This window comes from Schistocerca nitens, chromosome 4 (assembly GCF_023898315.1).
Source record: "Schistocerca nitens isolate TAMUIC-IGC-003100 chromosome 4, iqSchNite1.1, whole genome shotgun sequence".
Classification (NCBI taxonomy): domain Eukaryota; kingdom Metazoa; phylum Arthropoda; class Insecta; order Orthoptera; family Acrididae; genus Schistocerca; species Schistocerca nitens.
In genome coordinates, this window is record NC_064617.1 from 797,192,817 (window position 1) to 797,209,385 (window position 16,569).

Here is a 16,569-nt window from a genome sequence, read left to right on the forward strand (position 1 = left end):
GATAAGTGTGCTTATTTTAGTAAATTAACCTTGATGATTTCCATCTCCTCATTTACTTGAATGATAATTATTTTGTGTTAGTTCATCACCAGAAATTACGATCACGCTGATGGGCCGAACGCAGCATGAGGCAGAAGGAATATTATCGTTTTCCTATTATTTCTGAATCAACTCTTTTTTTAAATTGTTTAGGGCTGCATTTCTTTTTATAAATCTTCTGGTCCCTTAGTGTTGAACCGGGTATGACTACATCGCGACTATAAAAATGCACAGAAATGATCATGTTTCTTCCGAACGATCTCAAATAAATCAATCCAACCAGATATTTAATGCTCAACGTATGTTATTATTATAGTGTAATCAATCCCTGATTCTGTAGCCAAGTGGCCCACCAAAATATTAACTTTTTCGACATTTTTAAAAAAATATATAAAATAACAATTCTTTTTCTTTTCGCCCCCCAAGAGCAACGCTACACTGTACAAGTGCAGTGGTAGCGCGCTATGTACATCCTTTGAACTGCCCGGGCTCTGGTTGTAGCCGCCGAACGCAGCCGAATGGGACGGAAATGCACCGATGACGTTTCGGAGTTGCAGGGATTGCAGGATGCGTAGGCAGTGCTTGGCAACAGTGTTCTCGTATAGGGACTGTCTGTAAACACCGCACCCGAGCCCCCTGGCATCTGTAGAAAGTGTCCGAAGAGAGGCCGGCCGCGGTGGTCTAGCGGTTCTAAGCGCTCAGTCCGGAACCGCGCGACTACTACGGTCGCAGGTTCGAATCCTGCCTCGGGCATGGATGTGTGTGATGTCCTTAGGTTAGTTAGGTTTAAGTAGTTCTAAGTTCTAGGGGACTGATGAGCACAGATGTTAAGCCCCATAGTGCTCAGAGCCATTTGAACCATTTTTTTTGTCCGAAGAGAACCGGAAGTGACGAGTCTCCGACCAAAATGGGATTCTCACACTTCCTTAGCAGTTCACGTGTAGCTGCAAGTGAAGTAACTATTTAGTGTGCTTTGTGTTCGTTATTTTAGCGTATACTATTGTGATTTTTAAGGCTCATGTAACCAGTGAATACGTGAAACAATAAATTAGGTAATTTCCTTGCTCTCTGGACCGTTAAATTTACGCAATTTTGAAGGAAAATTAGAAATCAAGAGACTAGGTAGGTCAACTAATACAAAGACAATTTCGCAGACAGTTAAAACAAAAGTCGTTTATTCAGTAGAAAATTTAACTCAGAATTGTACAGCAAGCATGAATGACTGTTTGACTGTGATTTGAAAAACGCTTTATTTTGTTTTCCTTGATTATTGTTTGGAGGAGAGCTTCTGTGGACTGCTTAGCTGAGTGGTAACGCGTTTGCCGCCCATGCAGTGGGCTCGGGTTCGATCTCCGGCCGAGTTGGAGATTTTCTCCGCTCGTGGACTGGGTGTTGTGCTGTCATCATCATCATCGTCTCATCATCAGCGACGCGCCCAATGTGGCATCTCCTGAAATAAAAGTTGCACCCGGCAGCCGAAATTTCCCGGATGACGCCCCCCGGTCATCACTGCCACACGATCATTTCATTTCATTTCCATGGACTAAACGAAGACTTTGTGACATTCAACACTTCCACTTTCTTCGGTCCATGATGTGTTCCAATCGATTATGCTTGACCACGATCGATTCCAGCGACATCGCTCGTAAGTGGGTTGTGGACAGACGCCGGTGGTAGAGGTTTGTCTTAAGCAGGGAGCAAGAAAGAGAGCGGAGAGTTTGCCGAATGAGGCAAGAGGAGCCGTGGGAGACTGTGGTACTGGCGGTGGTTCTGTGGCAATAAGGAGTAAGTGCGACATACGGCCACAAAGCGAGCATTGCTCGCCAGCTGAGACGCCTTGTTCTGGGTAGATGCAGTGCGCGGACGTCCATCTGACGTGGAGCAGCTTTGGACGACAGTTAATTCGGTGAGCTGGAACGTTGAACTATGGGGGACTGTTCTGGTGTTGCGGCTCATTGTAAATGTTATACGGCGTCTTCGCTGCAACCGTTGAACTTTGAATTTGTGTCCTTCTAGACATTCCAAGGTTGTAATTGACAGTTTTAATCTCACCTTACGGCCGGTTCAAGTGATCAAGGGTGGGTCTCTTTCCGAAGTTTTGAAATTCAGAGAGAAACTGCTTTGGCAGCATGTACATATTTAGACGCTACGTTTAATTTGTAATAATAATTATAAGACTCTTCTGGTTCGCTGTGTTAGTTCACATACGGAGGTGTACGTCATTTCAGTTAACTGATTTCACCACTCTGATGTAGGAGCCTGGTTATGCTCTGCGCATTGGTTCCTGTGCCAGCAGGGGATTCTTTATAATTGCGAGCGGCCTGACGCGTATTTGACCACTCCTCCCCAGGCGACGGAATGGTGCGTTTTCTCGCTGCAGTCCTATAACGCTGACGCCCAAATTTCCCAGGATTAAAATTTCTAGAAAGATTTTTTCCTGAATTGTACTTCTTTAACGCTACTGGACTGTTTGTCAGTGGTTAGACATTTTGATTAAAGCAAGCGTATAATTCTTAGATTGCAATTTATGTATTTTCTAAACTCTGATGGAAGGTTGCATGGGGGCTTAATAAAAATATTAATGCAAATAATTTTAATTTCTGCTTTAGTAGCTGTTTGTCCGATTACGAAGTCTCGTAACGGTTGGCCCTGACTAGTATTATTACGCTATCTGACTGCATAGAACAATAACAAGGAATGAAATGGAAATTTTCATTAACACAATTAATTAATTAAGTCCCCAGCAACTATAAAACCTACGAGACCAAAGCACAAGTGTAACTGTTCTGTGTGTGGAAGTATGACTCAACGTACGCAACCGGCACGGTTCTTCTTCAATAACACAAGAATTTTTAAATAACATTTATACTGAATTAATTAAAGAAAATAGAAATACCATAATTACTCAAGAAAACCAGAATTACACTCTAATACAAGAACACAAGCCAGATGCTTTGTTGACTGAACCTGTAATGACGCATTATTTAAAACATGGAAATAATGAAAAATAAATCAAGTTTCGTTACCTTCATATATTGACCAAAATCACTCTAATCATTACAATATATCTCCACACCGACTCGCTATTACCACATCTCAACAAGAACTTTTCAGCATCACATCTCAGCAAGCACTCCCTACTAGCACATCTGAACACCAACTGACTACTACGAGTCCTCGACAAGCACTGCCCCCTACGACATCTCAATAATCACTGCCAGTGGAGGCGGCGGAACAATGCTCTCTAGCGATCTCTGGCGCTGTGGCTCAGTGTAGCCACCTTTCAAGGTATTACTTAAAAGATAATCGATGTTTATCTCATGAAGTGATCTGTGGATTTTTGCTGACGATAACAATTTTGTGTCGATGGTATCAATTTCTGGCAGTAATTTCATATTCTGGGCAGAGATCTCATGAAAGTTGTTTAATGTTAAGATGCCTTATGTTGTCTGATGTACAAGCAATGAAATGAAACAGTCACTTTTATTAAGAAAAAAGCAAAAGGTAGTCATAAGCTAATACTTTCCTTTGATTATTTTACTGCCTTTTACACTATTTTTAATATTATTGTCGTTCGTTCATTATGTTTCCTTTGAATACTTAAGTTTTACTGATGTGTACCGATAAGTCAAGACAAAGCTCAGTAGCATTAACTAAAGGATGTCTGTTTCCTGACCAACTGATCAAGTTGCCTCACGGCGTTAACGGAGTGTCCATTTCAGTCCATGCGAATTGCGTTTTGAATCTGGCAAGTCTAGATAATGTAAATATAGCTATCAAATTAGACAGTTGGTACAGAAGATCTGTGGGTTACACAACTAAAAAGTTACCGACACCAGGTACATACTAAACGTAATTATTAACTGTATACATTTCTGTGGAGAAATGGTACTTCCCCTCAGAGGACACAATGAAGCTGAATCATCTTTATATCCAAGCATTTTTCGTGCCTTGATTAATTTTAGTGTAGAATTAAACTCTGTGTTAAAATCGGATTTAGAAAAAACCAAAGTTTTCAAAGGCACCTCTAAAATCGCCCACAATGAACTCCTCTAGTGCATGCTTCAAGTCCATGAAGAGGAAATTAGAAATTAAATTAAAGATGCAGACTGTTTGGCTGTAATAGCTGACGTAACCAGTGATGAAGCCTTGATTTTCCCACTGGTAGTTGCATATATGTCAATCATTAATGGAAGACGAGTTGAAAGATTCTGGGACTTCGTAGCACCAGAAACACATAATGCCCAGTCTTTGGTAATCCACATCATAGAACAGATAAATCACCACTGGGAGAATTGTCCACACAAACTAATAGCATAAACATATGACGGTGCAACGCATTGAGTGGTTTGTCACGTAGGTTGCAGGCTACTGCTAAGAAAAATGTTCGAACATTTCATACATTCATTGCTATGCCCACCAGTTGAATCTCATTATGCTTAAAGCCATTAATAAAAATTGTTGTAAAATTTTCACTAATCTTCAAGACTTGACAGGATTTTTTCAGCATCTCCACAAAGAACAGCAATCCTTGACGAAATAGTACATAAACCACTGCCGAGTTCAGTGCCTACTCGATGGAATTTCCAGTCAAGGAGAGTCAATACTGTTATCAAACGTAGGGAAGATATAATCAAGTGCATGAGTAATAATAGCAATGGGGAAAACTGTGCAACGAAAACACCATTCTTGAAGCCGGTGGCTTAGTAACGATTTTAGAGGAGGGCAGATTTGTTTTCCGGCTCTTGGTTTTTCATGAAATTGTAATCCATGTAGATATTTTGTATAACCAGTTACAGAAAAGGAATATTGACCTATCTTATGTAAGAGATCAACTGACAACTTGTGAGCTTGAAATTCCTATAAGTAGTGCACCAAAGTTGATTTTGGTGCATTTTGTTAGTGCAGGTTGCCTACATCAGGGGCAGATATGCACTCAGGGGCAAACCTATTGTTCTCCTTTGATTAACAGGTCATTAACTTTTTGTTCTCCTTTGATTGAGAGAGAACCTTAACCTATTTTTATGCTAAAAGGGCCCTTCCTTTTGATTTACAGATCCTTAACCTATTGTTCCCCACCCCCTCCCCTTCCCTACAACTCAGGAAACCTCCCCCCTCGCTGCTTCAGGTACGCTTTCAGGTCTGAGTTACTGCAATAGCCCCTCTCATTCTTATCAATTTGATTGACTACTTAATTAAATTGATCAATTGATTAACCTCTACCCCTCTGGTAAATCCCCTCCTCTCCCACCCTCCCTCCCGGAAATTGACGCGAAAAAGGCTCAGTTGATCGGTCATTTGGAGTGAATTCGAGCGTAGTGTATGGAATATTGTTTAAACAAATTAGAGAATGTATAGAATACTGTTTATTTGAACAATTGAGGGGATTCAAGACAGTGTATGGAATATAGTTTTTTAATTTATTTAAAGAATTTTTCAGCAAATCGATCACCCCCACCACCCCAACCACTCCCCCCTCACCCCCTCCCCTCTCCATCTCCCCTCCTCTACCTGGATATTGGCGGCTCTGCGGTGGAGAGAAATGATCTCATGAATGGAAATTCAAGGACATATTGCTTTTTTTATAAAAAAAAATCAGTTTGTGGGGCTTGGATTTCACTTGCTCATCATTCTCTGCTCTTTGGAAAGATGCAGATCATGTGAGAAGTAATTACATCGATCGCATTCTGGTCTTACGGAACTAGACACGTAAAATAAAATATGTCTGCCGGGAAGCCTCATCCGAGTCATCGAGGAATCCTTGCCTGCAGCTATAAGAGCGTGCCACATGCAGTCATCTGCAACTTACGGCTCACGTCGCCAGCAACGGCGCCTGTCGCATGTGTTCTTAAGCCATCTTCATTTCATACAGTCGCCTGAAGAATGTGCTGAAGGCTCCTGGCCTCGGTGCAGGATACAAGCAGCACAATTTGCAGCATTGTTCGCAGAGTTGATCGGGACCATTTGGTTTGGAGCTGGTGGAGGGGCTCAGCCGTAAGCTTCGTCGGCTCTTTGACAGTCTTGGCTGAAAATTTCTTGACCTGAGTTATCGGGTGGGGAACACTGCGAGACTCCACCTGATAGGTCAGGGATGCACTACACAAAGTAAGCAGCTAACTTTGTAGCAGAGTACTTTGGTTTGACCATTGGGCGAAATCCTATATTAACTACGTAGTAATAGTCATCCCTGGCCTAGAGAAACAACTGAAGCAGTTGAAAGGAAATAAGTCGCCAGGTACGGATGAAATCTCATTTCGGCTTTACAAACATAACTCTACGATACTGACCCCTTACTTGGCTTGCATTTACATCGATTCTATCGCCCACCTCAAAGTTCGAAGTGACTGGAAAAAAGCGCAAGTAATTGCTTCACTTCAGAACCGTAAAAGAACGGACCGCAAAATTACAGGCCAATAGCCTTAACATCAGTTTGCTGCAGAATTCTTGAACATATTTTGAGTTCGAGTACACTAAATTTTCTTGAGAGGGAAAAACTTCTGTCCACTAATTGGCACGGTTTTCGAGGGCAGCGCTCGTATGAAATTGAGCTTATCTTTTTCTCATATGATATTGTGCGAACTACGGACGAAGGGCAACAGGCATACTCCATGTTTGTAGATTTCCGTGAAGCATTAACATAACAACCCGCTACAGACTGTTCAGGAAGATAATCTGGTATAGGTTCCCAGATAAGTGAGTGGCTCAAGGATTTTTAAGTAGCAGAAGGCAGTACGTTGCCCTCAATGGCGAGCGAGCGTTCATCCGAGACAAGACAAGGGGCGTCTCAGGGAAGTGCGATACAAGCGCTATTAATTTTTGTATACGTAAATGATCCGGCAGAGAATGTCGGTAGCAAACTGCGGTTGTTTGCTGATGATTTTGTGGTGTGCGGGGAGGTGTCGTAGTAACTGTAGGAGGATACAAGATGACTTAGACGTAGTCCTTTGGACACTGCATCGTTATTATCAACACCACAGGCACTGGAATATTGAATTTATTCGCCGACACTGGACAGGCTACTTTAAATTGAAAGTTCTCCGCTGTACAGAAATACACATAATGAATGTTTGAGTGCAGGAAGTAGACACGTTGTTGAGGACATTTATAATTTTGAGTCGTAATGATCAGGATCTCTGCAGAATCTGTGGGGGAAGGACCATATGGAAAACACTGTCATGCAGAGGGAACAGTGTTAATACATCACGGAATAACTCCCACGCTACTAAATGGAGCTGCAAAGTGTAAAATCTGGACTATATCCAACAAATACTCTGAGATGAGAAGGTTGACGTGAGAGAAGATTCCGTGGCGGACCGCAACGAACCAACTGATGACACAAAGAAAAAAAATCAAATTTTTATGATCGTTAGGCTCCTTTCGTTGTCTTACATTGCCTAACAGACATGTTTGTTTATAGTCACAATATGCTACTTTTTAAAAATTGAAATAGTTCCTTTTGCCCAGAAATGAATCCGGTGATCTTGCTGAACAAGACAGTTGTGCAACACAAAGAGCTCGCTACACTGTAGCAACCATATGCATCATCCACCGATCCCAAAAGAACCAGTAGCACTTGTGCGGAAACATCAAATGTGACCACGAGTTGTAACTGATACCCCTCGCCTCAACACGATGCCTGGCATACGTTGCGGGCGAATGCACTTCAGAATAGATCGCTCATCAGGTCTTTGCCCCACACGTGTATTCCATCACTCGCATACAGACAGAAATTACTCTCGACACTGAAGACATCTACTCTCCAGTCACCTCTTCCACGACACCGGAGTAGCTGTATTGGCGGTGTTGTGTGTCAGTGGTAGTCTGACCAGAGACATACGTGATCTTAATACTGCAACAAAAAGACTGTTCTCAGCGGTCCTTTGCGACAGATCAGGTGCAAGCCTCAGGCAGATATTTTCACTGGAATATGTTCATTCGGACAACGCTACTTGCAAATTGCATCACCATTGACGTGCGTCTGCATTCGGGGATGTGGTCTGTGGTGTGCTCCATGGTTGTGACAATGTTTCACAGATCACTGCTGAAAACAGCGATACACCACCGATACGTTGTGTCAAAATTGTGCAGCAATCCGTCGATACGCCAATCCAGCTTCCAAGAGGCCTACAATGCATCGCCATTCAAATGACTTGTTCAATAGGCGCTTGCACTCGTCCATGGGTATGGCTGTAACGCAGAATGATTGTTGCAAACACTCTTCCTCTCTGAACTCAACATAGTTATTGCCCACAAAGTCAAAACAGAGGGCTCACAAACAGGCCTTCTGAGAGCCATCTGATTACAGATGACCTTGATAAGTGAATCACTAACCCTGCAACCTCTCAGTTTGCACATATTATAGGCCTACCCTGCTGCCACTTTGGCATTGTGACACCATAACTGACGGCGGGCAAATGCCCTGGCTTTATTCATCCATTATTTCAGAATGAGAACGCTTGGAAACTACCTATCGCTAACACATCTCATGACACTTTATTTTATTAATTCTTTTCGGCATTCTCTATTCGCAACAAAGTTTGCAGACAGTATCCACATATACCTCTAAATGTACCTGCAAAGTCACGTTATTCTACGACATTTACTTCAGGAGATTTTGCTTAAAATGACACGAAGTGGAACTTCAACACCAGGAACGACATTTCAGTTTATTACTTCTTTACTACCAACTCTACTTGCAATATTCTTTGCAGACAGTTTCTACGTATATCACTTAATGTATCTACAATATTATATCATAGTACAACACATGGTTCAGGAGATTTGACGTGATAAACATTGAGAAGGGCGAAAAACTTGATTTTTCTTATAATGAAAAGAAATTACTACATTCATCCATTTCATAATGAGAGCATTTAGTGACTTCCAACCCAAATTTTAAGCATAATTTAAAATTTTTCGTAAACTTTTTCTCCTTTTACATGCTGAACGTCAACTAGTGACCCATTAACTCGTTTGTAAAGTAATCAGACCTTTGAAGCTATTTTGCACAGGGGAGTTCGAGATTTTAAAGGCTCAGGGTTGAATGGTATTGCAGCTCCTAAGTACTGCATAGCCTATGCCGTTCCGAAGTCCACTGAAATCGGTGCATCGCTCTTATGGCGTGTCCTGGCAGAAGACATAAAACCATAACAAAAGGTAGTGGTGTACTGTCTCCTGCTGGATGCAGCTGGGAGTCGTTCCCAGACATATTTTGACCAAGAAAGAGGGACGTTCCACATTCCACAACTTCTCTGGCCCACATACGCGGTAACAAACTGCGCGGTCTTTCAGTCGCTCGATTTTGGAGATCCGTAAGTAACAGAGATAAGAGAGAGCGGAATAAGGATGCGCTGCTAATGAACTCTGCCGGAGATGCTGTTCAGACCTGTCCATTAGTGAGGTAGTGGGAATGGGGGAACCAATCGACCCGACTAACTACCCACTTTACTGGATCCCTAAACTCAATCATTTTACCAAACTACTCTACTAAATAATTTTATCCGGAAACGCTTAGTTACTAAATCACCAGCTCTAGACTAAATTTCTGATCTCGCGTGAACCAGCTGTAACGCTAGCCCCCCGTGTCGTATATAGGAGTAGGCTACAAGCCGGCGACTGGTTTTATTCCATTCACACAAAACGCTGCGCAGTACAAAATCTCTTCGCAATCATCCATGTGATACGAATACACATCCAATACATTGTAGCAGTTCACTTTGTGCGAGCAGCGTCCCACAGCTATCAAGAATATGAAAAAAAACAGAACTATATTTCATGTATATTCCCCGTGAAATTCTAGCTGTGTGTGGATCAAATGTAATGTCGCATGCAGCCGTAGTGAAATGGAGTTAATAATTTGACCAAGACCCCACAGATGTGATCCCAAGTACAGTCCAGACCTTGCCCCATCCTGTTTACATTCTTTCGGCAAGCCGAAAGATTTTTCAGTAATGACGACATTCACGGAGTGGTTCTCTAGTGACTCCACTACCAAGCAGCGGATTTCAGTAGTCAGACAGGTGAACGATTGATAGAAAATTACGACCGCTGTTTAGATAGACATGGTGACTAAATTGAAAAGTAGGCCCACACAACAATATACTGACAGTGGCAAGTAAAATAAAAGGTATCATGTATCACTGCCGTCAGTAGTAAACTATACTGTAGAAGTACCAAGGTAATACTATAAGAGCCTAGTGTTTTTAAAACACCTACCGAACCTAGGGTGGAAAGAATGCGTGGGTGACTGATACATAAATTTTTATTACTGTTATAAATTTTTCAATCTACGCAATAGTCACCCATACTACTAGCTCATTTTTATTATTGTATTATTATTTTAAGTAATCAGATGACAGAGAAAATTAGATTAAAGAAAAGTAAAGTAAGTTTAAACTTTTATATTTACTTTAAAATTCATCGACGTTCAATAAAACGGGTAACACATGCTAAGCCTATCTCAAAGCTGCCGCCTTATTTACTGTTGTAAATTGATTAAGAAAAGTGTAACTCAGAGGGGGTTCAGTTAGCATAAAACGTGATTTTGAAAGATTAGGAAACAGAGAGAATAGGAAACAGGATGGGATACCGCATTCAAACAAGCACACAAAGATAGTTCACGGGTAGACAAGAAAAAAAAAATACCAGAACCAATTCATTCTATTTAGGGAAAGAAATTCCGCTCCTAGCGTAGTCCTGTTCCCAATGGACAACCACAGACTGGTATTGGAAGTTAAGACAAAGATCACGTGGTTTCGATATAACCACAATCTTACCAAAATGCTCTATAAAAATATTTCTAGAAATTGTGAAATAGGAAAACTGCTCGCGATAGCGATTAATGAAGTTTGAAAACGCGAAATATTACGCAGAATAGTAGCTGAGGACTAGGTTTGTTACTACAGCACATGTTACACGTGCACAAGTACATTTACGGACAATATGTAATTTCACAACGATTTTAATGAAGAAATCAAATCCAAACGCATTACTTACAGGAAACTCCCGAACTGCGTTAATAACGCCATAGTATTGACCTGATGGCTCGTTAAACAATTTAACGAGCATGTGATAGTGTTACTACAAAGCACACACTACGAAGAAATGAATACGCCCATTCACACTAAAGAGCGATGATTTTAATCAGACTTACGCCTCATGAGCTAACGTGCTTGCATTTTCCTTTATTGGATTGGAAGCGAAGCAACTACCGCAATAAACTCCGAAACCAACACTGAAATCGCTCTGCATCGCTATTTATAATATACAGAAAACATTTTCGATATAAATCTGTAAGAAAAGTAATTAATATTTCAGTTAGGCTGGGAAATTTAGAATTTCATTGTGCTTCGGACTCACCAAATACGGGCTTACCCGACCATGTTATCACATGAGAAACTGCCCGCAGACTAAATAGCATGGGCCCCCGTCCGAGGGTATCCCACAGATACAATAGGAAGTGACCAGAGAGGTAGCTTCCTTTACCAACTTGTCAAGGGACGGACAGAACCACACCGAGGAGACAAACCTCTTTGCCTTAGGAATCGTATCTACCTACTCATCCGTTGGTACTACCGTTCTCTACCAGACAGAACTTCTCTGCTACCACCAAACATGCAACTATAAATACTCTCACTCATTCATCCTTTCACATCAAAGGGAAGGAGATGACAGTATCTTTATAACATCATATACACCACTTAAAGGAGGTGCATATGGGTTTCATACGAAACTCTGTAGGATAAGAATTACATATGAAAATGTGTTTGAAAGTGTTGTATGACAAGTTGTTCGTGTTTATATGTCAATATAACATATTCTACTCCTCAGTCTCCTGCCAGATAAATTTAGAAATACCACCGTAAATTTAGAGGTGCAAATGTATGACGTAAACAACAATAAATCCAGAAAAGTAGCATGAAGGGAATCTAACAGAGACCTTTCAATACATTTACAAAGTTAGTCCATTTTCGTATACTGTTATAATCAGGTGTCACCTATTCATGTGCTGGTACCTGACATACTGACCACGCTTATATGCAGGGTAAAGGTGGAATCTGATTTAATTCCTTAATGAGTATGTTGTATCTGTCTTCAAAGACAAAAACTGCCGTGTTCATGGGGTAAGATGTATACGTTCCTTGTCTGACAAACACTCGGATAACCTATCTCACTCATACTGCCTTGTCAAATTACCTTCTGTTAGTCCCATAGAAAAGTTCTGAGACTATTTCGAAGAATGGGTAAAAGGTAGCAGTCAATATTTCCTCAGTTTGATAGTTTTCTAAAAGCTCTGTGGGATCTAATTATCAATGAGTAGCTTGAGCTTGGTATGGTGTAAGAGAAAAAACTTTGGACTTTCTGACTCGTCCGTATTGAGGTAATTATCAAGGCTGGAGAGGCGATATTACAAGATATTAACCTGATGTCTTCTGACAGTGAATAATATTTGGTCCGGTGTGCTTATGAAGAAAACTGGAACCATGGAAGCGTGCGTTTCTCGGCATAAGAAGACACTGTGTGTATGTATGTATGTATGTGTGTGTGTGTGTGTGTGTGTGTGTGTGTGTGTGTGTGTGTGTGTGTATGTATGTGTGCGTGTGTGTGTGTCTGTGATTTCATATGTATCTTCTTTATTAAAGTAAGTCTTGAGTATAATATCCGTTCGTCAAAAAATAAATGTTAAAGAATCCTTCAGAAAGACGCTTCTGAAAATTAACATAGTAACGGAGAGAGGGGGTACCGAAAAGAATCTAATATGTTTGAAAGATAGGTTTGCAGAATTGAACTGGTGGTGCTTAGCTTTGCAGCAAGATGGTACAACTGACGGACCAGAATTTACCAGTTCTGTGAACTCATTAGCAACCAGTGCTAATATATAGTGATATTACACAACGGAATAGAAAAGGGGAAGCAATTAAAATTTTTCTTAAGTTCACGTTAGAACAGCCAGAGGCGACACCAGGCAGAGGTGGTGATATAGCTATGCGGCGCAGAGAAACCATCGGCCTACCGCGGTGGTCGATCGGTTCTAGGCGCTTCAGTCCGAAACCGCGCTTCTGCTACGGTCGCGGGTTCGAATCCTGGCTCGGGCATGGATGTGTGTGATGTCCTTAGGTTAGTTAGGTTTAAGTAATTCTAAGTCTAGGGGACTGATGACCTCAGATGTTAAGTCCCATAGTTCTTAGAGCCATTTTACCCATTTGAGAGAAACCATCAACACAGTAAGTTGATCGCGGACATGAGCACACCTTGCTACATCGGCATCAATCGCCAGGCAGAAAGTTACACATACAGCGGAATGTTAACTGAAAGAAAGGGGCAGAGATATATTCACTTGCTCTTGTTACATGGAGCAACAACTATATGTCAGACGCAATCATATCTATGGAGACTTGACTGCGCAGTTAAAAACCTGTAACAAATTTTTAAGCGATCACAACGGAACGCGGAACGCTGACCATTAGTAAATAAAGATTCCATATTCGGTTTTAACGCACAGTGCCTCATATCACTGCCTCTCGCCAGTCACCGTTAATACCGCAATTCTCCAGCTCTGAATTCAGTTGGTCATTAGGATCTATGGTGTTCAGAGTAAGATTACAGTGTAGTGACATCAATGTATTAGATAAAAACCATTCAAAGGCCAAGATAGCACAAAATATTTTTTAAGACAGCCGGTTTCAACAGTCTTAGCTGTCATCTTCAGGTCTTAAATGATTTTTTGCAATAAAACATGTTCATTTTACGCTGTACCTCAAGCACAAGATGTCAAGTGGATAAAACTCAGCAGATTATAGATATTTGTCACCGCTAAAATATTTAAAAACACACAGCACCTTGTCCAAAAGGCCATGTCCATATAAATATTGCTCATAGATGCTTGTTACAAGATACAAATACGGTACACAACAGTACATCTGTTTACATATGCTGGACAGTGTGAAACGTCGCCTTAGAAAAATTAAAAGTGTCAGTGCTGGAAAACCTCTTACTTTATTTGATTTTCAAACAGCTGAGCAAAACTGAACGTGCTCAGACATTTCTCTCTTTACTTATTCTGATCATCACTAAACTTTGACACAATATTTTTAGCGTAACGCAACCTAGCTTTCAATAATCCCGACAAAAGAATGGCCCTGACTAACTATAATCTATACCTTTCATGAATCACTTATCTCACAAATATAGTAACCTCTCAAAACTCTGGCTTCTCTCTCTCTCCACATCCATCACTGCTGACGATTCACCGCCAACTGCCGAACACAACACTTACGAGTATTCCACAATGCCAACCAGCCACAGACTGCACACAGCATAGTCAGTGATTTTCATACAGAGCGCTACGTGGCGTTACCAACATAAGAACCTGAACAGCCTACTTTCAAGCATATGTGTCCAGCATGTGTGTCCAGCGTAAAACGAACATGTTTTACTACAAAAAAAAATACGTTTAAGAGCTGAAGATGACAACTGAGACTGTTCAAACCAGCTGCCTTGAATAGAAAATACTTTGTGCCGTCTTGGCTTTTGAAATGTTTTTAAGAATTAAAACAGATCGCCCTTCAGTACTCTCATAATGAGAAAATTCAATGTGCTAGATGTTCCAGCACTCCTTGTGGACATTCCAGAGATAACAGTATCCTAGTAACCACGACCTGCCACAGGTGAGACTTCTCAGTGGGTCGCCTACCACACCGGTGATGGGGAGACTGAGGGTCTTCCAGTACCAGTTCATCTCACGGTGCTTAACGCACTAACATCGTCGTCACCGCTGTGTGACGGTGCCTTTCGGTTCCACTATTCATGATCATTGCTGCCGGCGCTTCTGGTGTGCCAGGGCCTACCTGTCCAGTGGGAGCTCCATCAGTCGACTACAAGACTTCTCACAGCTTGGTAACTCCCGATGGGTCACTGCGGGTCTATGTCATCTTCTTGAGGTCAATCGAGAACGCTCTAACGCACTCTGGGGGATAATCTCATTCTACATCTTTGTCTGTCAGATTTGGGCCGAACTGTTTGAGTAATGTGATTTCATTGTCCAGATCATATAACACGCATTTCGAAACCCCTCGTATTTTCCAGCCACGTCCCTTCTGTGAATTTTGGTGTACGCAAGACTTCCCACACAGATTTACAAATTTTCCCATTTTACAAAGTGTGTGACCGTTTCTGTGTTTGTAATGTACACTCATGCTCATAAATTAAGGATAATGCTGATACATGGTGAAACAACGCTCTGGTGGGCGGTTTGCGGGTTTAAATCACCTCGGGGTATTACCATGCGGTGCATTTGACCTGCGGTCGTCGCACGGTGGCGCTGGCAGCAGTCCACATACGCAGAGGTGTGTTGGTGCATGTCAGAGTACGGTGCAGCAAGTTTGCAGACATTTTCAGGCATGCTAATGGTGACTGTGCGCTGAAAATGGCGCAAAGAACACATACTGATGACGTTATGAGGAGTAAAATACTAGGGCGACAGGAGGCTGGTCAAACACAGCAGCTTCTGGTAGAACGGGCCCTCTGTCTGCCACAAAGTGTGATCTCAATATTATGGAAACGATTCCAGCAGACAGGAAACGTGTTCAGGCGCTACAGTACGGGACGTCCGCAGTGTACAACACCACAAGAAGACCGATATCTCTGTCCGCAGACGGCCACGGAGTAGTGCAGATAGCCTTGCTCGGGACCTTCCGGCAGCAACTGGAACACTTGTCTCCAGACACACAGTCTACAGACGACTGAACAGACATGGTTTACTCGCCCGGAGACCTGCAAGGTGCATTCCACTGACCCCTGGTCACAGGAGAGCCCGTAAAGCCTGGTGTCAAGAACACAGTACATGGTCATTGGAACAGTGGTCCCAGGTTGTGTTCAGGACGAGTCCAGGTATAGTCTGAACCAACCCCTTAACGTTCTTGAAAGGGACCTGTATGGAGGTCGTGGTTTGATGGTGTGGGGTGGAATTATAATTGGTGCACTTACACCTCTGCATGTGTTTGACCCAGGAATTGTAACAGATCAGGTGTATCAGGACGTCATTTTGCACCAGTATACCGCCTTTTCAGGGGTGCAGTGGGTCTCACCCGATGGATGACAACGCACGGCCCCACCGAGCTACCATCGTGGAGAAGTACCTTGAAAAAGAAGATATCAGGCGAACAGAGTGGCCTGCCTGTTCTCCAGACCTAAAATCCATCGAGCACATCTGGCATGCTCTCGGTCAACGTAAGACTGCACGTTTTCAAACCCCTACGACACTTTCGGAGCTCCGATAGGCACTGGTGCAAGAATGGGAGGCTATACCCTAGAAGCTGCTCGACCACCTGATCCAGAGTATGCCAACTCGTTGTGCGGCTTGTGTACGTGTGCATGGTGATCATATCCCATATTGAAGTCGGGGTACATGCGCAGGAAACAGTGGCGTTTTGCAGCACATGTGTTTCGGGACGGTTTTCTCAACTTATCACCAATACTGCGGATTTACAGACCTGTATCGTGTGTGTTCCATATGTGCCTATGCTATTAGCG

General features: G+C 42.2%; 1 protein-coding gene across 1 annotated transcript in view; it reads left to right on the forward strand.

Annotated features, from left to right (window-relative positions):
- Positions 1-16,569, forward strand: part of LOC126252576 (uncharacterized) — a 93,820-nt gene that overhangs the window by 49,773 nt on the left and 27,478 nt on the right. The gene's annotated exons all lie outside the window — the stretch shown is intronic.